At 45.3% G+C, this 9,808-nt stretch overlaps 1 long non-coding RNA gene across 1 annotated transcript; it reads right to left on the minus strand.

Annotated features, from left to right (window-relative positions):
- Positions 1–566: 566 nt before the first annotated feature.
- On the minus strand, positions 567–9,216 carry LOC123440313. Its single transcript, XR_006630308.1, has 11 exons — positions 8,959–9,216; positions 7,326–7,399; positions 6,122–6,146; positions 6,008–6,044; positions 5,220–5,850; positions 4,869–5,136; positions 4,631–4,795; positions 4,320–4,469; positions 4,107–4,229; positions 2,701–2,771; positions 567–887 (listed from the first exon to the last, which is right to left on the minus strand). It is a non-coding gene; the product is annotated as an uncharacterized LOC123440313 (long non-coding RNA).
- Positions 9,217–9,808: the final 592 nt, after the last annotated feature.

A 9,808-nucleotide genomic window follows, 5' to 3' on the forward strand; every position in this document is an offset into this window, starting at 1 on the left:
AAAGGGAGCGGTGCTTACCACCGTGACCGAGTGTTCCTCGAAGTAGGGCTTGAGCTTCTGGGCCGCCAGGAACACGCCGTAGCACATCTTCTCATAGTGCGGGTAGTTTTGTTTGGAGGCGAACAACACCTCATTCAGGTAGTAGACCGATGTTGGACCGCCTGGGCTTGGACTGGCTCCGAGCACTCAACGGCCATGACAATGCTAACGACATGGCTGGTTGCCGCAATGTAGAGCAGCATCGGCTGTTTATCTGCCGGCACGACCAGCACCGGCGCGGTGGTTAGCACCATCAATGAAAAACATAGATAATGCCGCTATGGCTTCCCTCTAAGATATATAATGGGGTCATGGCTACCCCCTAAGATAGATAGTATCTCCAATGAGCTCAGGATGAACTGAAAAAAGTGACAGAGCCAAAGAAAAATTCAAGTAACTGAAAAATAGCAAAACCGGCAAAACTAATAGGTGCAACAGTTACAAAGAATGATGTTCCAAAAAAAAAAAATTGTGAGATAATTCAGTCCAGTTGGTGTGATCTGTAGAGTGGTAAAACACGAGCTGTAGAAGTGGTAAAGCATTATAACAATCATATCTCTGGTGCTGTCAAATATTACATCCAGTAGTAGCTTTCTAGAAATCAGACACAGTTCTGATTTACATGAGTTTTGCACCAGCAGATAAGACTGTATTTTCTGCACATCCAAGGCAATACCTCAAAAGCCAAGAGGGACGGTTGTGAGTAACAATTTTTTGTGACATATATATACATTTGGTATTGAGAACCTCTGTACAGATACCCGTAAACGAATATCAGGAACAAATTTCGTTGTGTTGGTGGAATGCCCGACGGGGTGGAACTTGATGTCATCCATGATCCATCCTATCTGGAAGAAAAAACAATATGATGCTCCTTCCCAACTCAAGAAAATTAGTATGCTTATAGCAAGATGGTTACATCTCATAAATATAAATATTTACAACCAACTGTAATAGTAATGTTTTTGTTAGTCAACAATTGCACACGGCTGATATATCTGATCATTGTGAACTTCTGTTTTACTTGGTAAATACGATTGTACTAAATATCTCTCCCTGTAGGCTACTGGAAACAATCTACAGGGAGAAAGATCCCGGTCAGAAGCAGGATCATTGGGCATCACACAGGATCAGGATGATCAATACACTGTTATTATTAAGCAGTTATGAACCACTGAATCATACTCAGTTGGCTGCTAAGAGCAACTCCAACTCGCCGACCCAAACGGACGCGTGTTTTGTCCGCTTTTCGTCCGTTTGGATCAGTCAAGCGGACGTGCACGTCCGCATTTTCATATGGGTCGGCTTAAGCGCCGAACGGGAGGCAGACCCAAATATGCCCGCATAGAAAAGAAAATAACACGTCGGAGAAATAAACATAATTAAACATTAGTGGCCGGTCAACCGCTGGCCAAAGTCCACTTAAACCTAATTAAACATTAATTAAAACATAAAAAAGTCTGCGCCCGCACGCTGCCCTAGACATCATCAGCCCAGCAGCGCCCGGCGGCGCTCCTCCTCGTGCTCTAACGCGAACCAGTTGGGGGAGTCTGGCGAGTAGGCACACATCTGCCGCTGCTCAGGAGTGAGGGCCTCGTGACGCCAGCAAACCTCTTCGGCGTGCGCCCGCGCCGAGCATGGCACTGCCGGAGTAGGGATCCGCTGCGGATCCGGATGCCAGCCGTGAGGCAGGTTGACATCCGGATACTGCACTGGCCGGCGGTACTGCCAGTGCCACCGTGCCTGGTGGACTGGTATGTACAGACGCTGCCGCTCCGATGGGGAGTCGCATCTAGCAGGCGGCGGCGAAAGAGCTCGGCCCGACGAGCCGCAGGAAGAGCTCGCACCGGCGGACAGCTTCCCACTCCCCTTGCCATTGAAAAACCCCATGGTGGTTTGGGCTTGCTAGGGTTCTTGGTCACCGGCGAGGGAGCACCGCGTGGCCAGATGTGGACGGGGGTTGGAAGTGGATGAGGCCGGCCCCACCGCACGATTCCATAAAAAAGGACGTGCACGCGGACCATCCACACACTACCAGGCGGGTCCCTTGGTAGGTGCTGGCATTTAATAAGACGTGGCTGGTGGTTGGGCGGTCGACAAGTGGGACCGCGGCGGACATCAAGGGACGCACGGCGCGTCCGCGCAGACGCATTTTTGGCGCAATTTTGGGCCGGAAATGGGTCCGCACGGACGCGATGCGGGCGGATTTTGGAAATGGGTCGGCACGTTGGGCTGGCGTTTTTGTCCGCGGCAACCCCAACGGACGTGGGCGGACGAAATTGGTCGTCCCGTTGGAGTTGCTCTAACTGCAGACAAATAGTAATGAATGGATAAATTTAAGCAACAAGAACAACCTCTATGATACTCCCTCCGATTCTAAATATAAGTCTTTGTAAAGGTTCCACTAGGAGACTACATATCGGATGTATATAGACATATTTTAAAATGTAGATTCATTCATTTTGTTCCGTATGTAGTCTTCTAATAAATCTCTAAAAAGATTTATATTTAGGAACGGAGGGAGTAGATCAGTAGGCTATGTATCAATAGAGAGTAAGCAAGCGGAAGCAGTCCCAATCTATCTGACTATAATTTGTTCAGAAAATAAAGCACTAACATCAATACATAAAAAATGAAACGCATAGCTAGAATACGAGATACCTTCAAACAAGCTAACTCCAAGGGATCAATGCAGGTATCACAACGTAGTTGATGAACCTTGCCAACACAATCTGCAGAAAATATTCATTGTAAACTTCAAATTATCTAGTAAATATAATTAAATGGAAGACAAGTATGTTCGCAACTAATCATATGGCAGATATCAATATAACTAGACAGTTCAGATTTGACATCGGTATGTCCAGCGCTAAACAAAATATCAATGTAGTTTTAGTTTCTGCAGAGAATATATCAACAAGCACAAGAAGGGGGGGAGCATGTAATGAAGTAAATTATGCATAATCTAGTTCTCCTTTTAGTTTGCACTGATTAACATTATGGATTGCACAGAAAATAATAATATTACAATTATATCATGATTATGTACTCTCAATAAAAAAATATGACGTTCACATGATGAATGTGCCATTGTCAATAGTCAAACCTAAGAGAAAAAATTGGAGAAAGTACAGAACTTTTCACCCAGTCACCTTAACTACATGAAGGAAGTCTGGCTTCCTCCTGAAAGAGCCTATCTATTGTGTGTGATCAGGTGTCCTGTACATATATACATTATAACAAGTTCACTATTCCAATTTGCAGCTAGATTATGCATATAAATATGACTAATAACAATAGTTATGAGATAAAGGTTATCCCTATTGGTGCACACATTTCAGTATTAACAATAGTGATGTGATTCTTTGACCAATAAAAGTAACCAAGGTGATAAGCAACCTACATCCACATCTAGTTTGGCCGGATGATAGCACTGGGTACCGCAAGAAAAGATAATAGCTAACACCTAACAAAAATCACAAGCTAATCCTAGGTTGAGGTGGCCTGTGGTGGGGATTCCGGGCACAAGCTAATCCTCACCCAAAACTAAACGATAGTTTCAGATAAAACATGCAACCTTTTCGCTTAATTTGATGCCAACTAAAGAATCCTCACCCAAAAGCAGGATAAATGAATCATAAAATTGCTGTGATTGCCCGGTTGTGGGGAGTCAAGGAGACAATATTTAGATTCTTCTCCACGCAATTAACGATTTCCCAAAAATTTACAGAGAGAAACCCACAAGTTACATAGGTAGAGAGGAACTTCCGGGCACAAGCTAATCCTTGCTGATCGCCTAAGCTACAGAATTGCACAATGTCAAAAAATCACACCCTCATATAATCCGCCCTCATTCCACCATGATACCAGCATCCAACTAGACCAAACACTGGCATCGGTAAATCGACTGGAATCGCAAAACCAATACCCCGTCCGATCCATATTAACTGTCGCTGATTTAGTACAAAGTTTATAACATGCTTCCCTAAGATCTAGAACCAACAATGGGCCTACACCAAATCCTGACACAAAATCAACTACAAGTGTGAAATGCGAAACAAACTTACCCTGTCTCAGTGGAAACACTCCTGCAGTCTCCCTTGCAAGTAATTGGCATTCACTCTAGTTGCAGCAATACTTATGAAAATCACATCAAGCAGTCTGAACAATGAATTGATGATAGTGGCTGTCTGAAAATGCGCATATTAAAATAAAACTCCCATACAAAAGAAAACAAAATCCAGAGCATGTGTTTTTAACAGAAAAGAAAATTCCAGTACCTTGAACAATATGTGGCCTTCTATAATAAGATCTACCAACACAACAGGAGGTTTGGAGAAAAGTTCATGAAGTCTAAGAAGTGTTACGGCTCCAGGAATACACCCCAGAGCAGCAATGATAAGGCGTACCCAGTTTAATACAAACAAATCCTAAATAGCAGAAAACACTTGTGTCATAAAGTCACTTTTCACCTTTTTCTTATAACCACATGAAAGCATAAGAGTTTAACGGAACTTATAACAACTATAAGTAATATAAAAGCTGATCAAACTGGACCTTCAAACCAAAAAGCATAAAAGAGTTGTCAAACCTGAGCCGCAAACCGTAGCACATGCATGCACACAGTAAAAGCTATGAGCAAGATCTCCAGAGTGATGCTAATATTGGTAATCTTGTTGCAAATCATCTCTGTGAATATTAGCAGAAGAAAGAGCCAACAGCCTATGCAAATAGTAAGCCCAGTAGCAAATACATCCTGCATGAATTGTTATTAATTGATAGCCTCCTTGACCCAAAGAACATATATGCATCGACTATACTACTCATACCTCAGTAATAGGGTAGCATCGCAGCCAGAATCCTAGCAGAGCGATGCTTCAAACGAGAAGAAATGCCGGACCAAAATACCTAGCACTAGTTGTCTGATCGTCCTTCCAAATGCACCACAGTACCGTGAAACTGTGAAGAAGAATAGAAAATTGCCAAGACTGGAGTCTCCTAGCGAGAGGCAAGTCAACCTCCGGCACCTGCAGAAGTGGCAATACTAGCAAGTTGTCATCTGCATTTGCTGCCTGTATCATTCTCCATGGCCTCCCCCTGTCAAAAAATATGGGCCACATGTAAGTGTATATATAGTTGCAAATCAATACCAAATGAGAACAGAAGAAAAGGTGGTATACTTATCATTGCCTCCCGGGTGGTACTTTGAAAAAATAGCAAACTAAAAATTTCATACGCATGCTTGAAACAACGAAATAGAATCGTCTTCATGCATCCGTAATGAAATTTGTAGCATGCTAAAACAACAAGTAATATAGAAGATTTTTTTTATTCCATGACGATGTCCATCAAGTTCCAGATAATATGACAATAATGCCCATCAGTTCCAGATAAACGATGTAGATATTCCATTGAACCCTTTCCACAAGTTCACATGTAAGTATAAATGTAGGTAGAAAGTCATAATAAATAAAATCCAAAATATGTTAGGTAAACATAACATTACCTCCTAGGTTCGGTATGGCCAAAAAATAGTATCCTAAAAATTGCGTCCATGCGCTTGAAAGTTGAAACCAACGAAATAACATTCGTGTTCGTGCATCCGTGACGGAACTTCTAACACGCTAATGCATCAAATAAAGAGCATATGCATTCTTGATTCCACGACAACATCCATGTAGTTCCAGATAGTATGACAACATCCATCACGTTCCAGATAATACAAAAATATTGTCCATCAATTTGTACATAATATGATAATAAACTCAACACCAGTATCCCGATAATATGATATAGATATTCCGTCGATTCCTTTTCAGACATAAAGAAAAAGGTGAAGTGTTAGGACTGACTTTTGGAAGTATAGTACAAAATAAATAAGAATGACCCTATCCAGAAATTCTAACATGATACTTTATTTAGTGGCACAAGCTAGATGTCACTTTGTAGTCAAAGGGTAGAAACTTACAGGGATGGCACCGTGGTGATAACTGCAGCAACAAGAACTGAAATAACGTATAAAAACGTGTAAGAACAAACAGATGGTAAGAACTTACAATGAACAAGTTATTTTCTGACATACCCAAAATGTCCAGCCACTCCATGCCCTTCAATAAACAAAACCGAGCTAAAGTTAGCTAAAATATAAAATAAAGAAGGACTATATAATGCAAAAAATTACCAAAAGAGAACAAATAAGATAACTCAAAAACTCCTACAAACCACGTTAGCTATCCCTGCATCTTTTTTAGCAGACAACGGGGCCCACCTGAACATTTGTGTTAACTAGCTACATCATATATACCACCTAAAATACTCCAATGCAAACTACATATTTTTCTACAGAGCGATTCCATAGAATTTAACCTGTTTTTTTAATAATTACATATTTGTACATAGAAAGGAGTATGACTAAGAACAATATATATTGGCCACTACTAAAGTTAGAAATACCATCTAGCTGATTATATACCATATACTGGAGGCATGTACTTTCCAATATGCTAGATACTCTGCTAAAAAATATATGCTAGATACAAACACCAAGTTGGACCTTGATCTACAAGAATCATCATTTTATAAGAAACTTAATAAAAAGGAAGCACATGATGCAAATAAGGTTAGTGCGTTAACAATAGAAATTGAACTATGACCAGAATTCATCCCAACCCAACACCAGTTTAGTTATCCAGTCATATCATTAGTATTAGAGGTCATAGAGAGGTACTAAAAGCAGCAAAAACAAGCATCATATTTGTGAACAGAATGGCTGTTAAGACATCAGAAGAGTACCGACTAATAATCTCTAAAGATCGCTTATAAGTGCCACACAGAAACCTCATTTTGAGACCATATTCCGACTACCAACAACAACATAGCAATCTTTTCTTCGACGGTAATATACACTGTTACAGAGTACAAACTTTTCACGCAACATGGTGCACAAGTCATCCAAGTTCCGCTTAGTTAAACACAATGCATCATAGCAAGACATTTCGAAACGATCAACATCTCTTTGAGCAAATACTTCCTCAGATTAGTCCTTTGCTCATCGACATTAAAGCTGCCTAAGTTCTATGCTAGGGCAAGAATACATGATTCAAATACAATTCCGTCAACACAATTCTTCTCCTCTTCCTTCTTTTATTTTCAGCATCTATGCAGGAAACCAAGTCTAATCTAACGTGATTTTGCTAGCTTGCAATTATCTACTTGTAAGATGTGCACACAATAAACATGTACGGCATGGCAGTAAAAAATGTGCACAAGTTTGGATCAAAAATTACCTTCAACCTGGGAGAAGAACGCCACTACAGACAGAAGTAAAACACCACAATCTCGGACAGAAGAGCAGCTCAACCTGCCAAAAAAAAAAACAGCAGAGGATCAGGTTCATGTCGAGCTGCTCGAATGTGGAGGGGGTTCAGCCTGGACACGGTCCTGTCCGGTCCGGTCCCGGTCCGGTCCGACGTTTGGACCGGCCGCCGCCGGTCCGGTCCGGACCGGACCGACCTGGCCAGCGGTCTCATTTGTCAAGACCGGACCGAATTGCTGCTAGCTCGGTCAAGCTTTTCCGGCTCGTGTGGACCGAGCTCACCTGTCGCGCGAACTCAGGGAGGAACGGAAGGCGGCGAACTCAGCGCAAAAATGGAATCGCGAGTGGATGGTGATCGTCGGAGACACGACCAGAGGGGAGTGAGATAAACACAGAAGTTTTTCCGGCGATCGAACACCTTGTCGCGCGAACTGCTTTTCTGTTTTTCACCTGGTCGAGAACTCCAGAGCAGCTGTGGTGCACGCACTACAGCGACGGCTAGCAGCGGCAGGCTGGGAGACATGGCGCTTCACCCAAGGACTGCCGGAAAGAGGGGTATCCCGACGCCGAGCTCTCGCCGTTTGCACGATGCTCCGGCATCTTCCGCTTCTTCTCTTTTTCCCGAATGGCCTCCCCACTGCACAGGGCACGACATTAAATCTAGCACCTTACAAAACAATACTTGCCTTGTTTGTTGGACGAGAAAATCACGACCGACGTTTCTCCCATGATCCGAAAATCATGGCAAGCTCGGGGACACGGTGGAGATGAACTGAATTTTCTGAATCTGACTGACGAAACTGAATGGTGGCGGCACTCAGGGACACTGGCGGCAAGAAGTTGCGGCGCTCGGGGAGGAGAAGAAGGAAGGAATGGGGAAGCTCGGGAACATGGTGCTTCGCCCAGGGGCTGCCGGTGTCCGCAACGACGAGGAACGGCGGCGGCCGTGACTGCGATCCCTCGGTCCGACCGAGCGGCTCGGTGAAAGACCGGACCGGACCGACATTTTTTCGGGCCCAATATCGCAGCCCGGACCGACCAGTTTTCCTACCGGTCCTGGACCGTGCGGTCCGGTCCTGAACGGGCCACGAGCGGGCCCAAAAGCCCGCTCGTTCCGTCCAGGCCTAGAGGGGGTCGAGATGGGCTCGGGAGGAGTAGACGGGGACAGGTCCTGCTCGAATGGAGAAGGGGTGGAGATGGAGCTCGGGAGGAGGAGACGGGGACATGTCCTAGGTCACAGGAAAGGGAGGGGGTGGGGAGGTAGCAGGCGGCAGAGGTGTGACACGACGTCGGCGCCGAGCAGCCCGCCATGGACGCCTGGTCGCATCCTAGTCGCACAGATGGGGGTAGCGGGGCGGGAGCTTGGACCCGTGCTAGGCGGGGGCGATCTGGGAGATGGGGAGGAGCAGGCGGCGGAGGCCCGGGACGACGGCGGCGCCGAGCAGCCCGCTGACGCCGCGATGAGGGGCGATGGGGGGTTTGCGTGGGTATGGGGGCGGCCCGGGTCCAGGAGAGAGGGGGGAGGACGAGATGACAGCGGCGCGGGGTGGGGAAGATGGCCGGAGAGAGAGGATCCGACGAGGAGATGGACGGAGGCCACTGACCCGTGCGCCGGCGAGAGTCTCTCCGATCCGTCGCCAACCGCCTCGCCTCCCGCCTCCCGCCTCAGTTTCCTTCTCTCCGATTCCTCGCCTCCCGCCTCAGTTTCCTTCTCTCCGATTCCTCGCCTCCCGCCTCAGTTTCCTTCTCTCCGATTCCTCGCCTCCCGCCTCAGTTTTCCCTAAGAGGCACGGGGTGGAGCGCGCGAGCCACGTTGCTCGGCCTGTTCTGGGCTTCCTGCAAGCGTGGCCCAGCAAAGAGCTTGTATGGGCCGAAATGTGATCTAGGCCAGGCCGAGTTATGCCCCGCATCGCATTACTGTTCAGTTTTTGCTTTTTGTTTGTCTACTTGCATTTGTGATTTCAGATGTAAACCGAAGGTTCTGTGCAATTGAATGTTCTGCTCACCTCCTTTAAATTTGAGATTATCACCACGATGTTACCCATCACACTAACAAATACTCCATAAGGGGCGCATGCCCCTGCATGGTAACATCATGGGATGAAACCTCTAGTCAAAATACAAGTTTTTGAACAACAAGGACATCATATCCCCGTACACATAGGGTTGAAACCCCTATCAAAACATACACAATTTAGCAACAAATCCTACGTTACTACTTACATAAGGCTGGCAAATATGACTGCCTGGCAATTGGCAGGGTAGGTATAAGACATCACGAGAGGTACCATCGGCACAGATCTTTCCTCTTCAAGCCCCATATCTTAAGTCTGAACGTGAGTATGTCGTTATACTTCATGCAGAAAGCTTTCAAGTTCCGGAAAAACAACACCTAATCACCGAACTAGGCCACCTGCATCCATTGGCCACACCATCGGCAAGAGGCATCGGGAA

The sequence above is a fragment of the Hordeum vulgare genome, chromosome 3H (assembly GCF_904849725.1).
Source record: "Hordeum vulgare subsp. vulgare chromosome 3H, MorexV3_pseudomolecules_assembly, whole genome shotgun sequence".
Lineage (NCBI taxonomy): Eukaryota > Viridiplantae > Streptophyta > Magnoliopsida > Poales > Poaceae > Hordeum > Hordeum vulgare.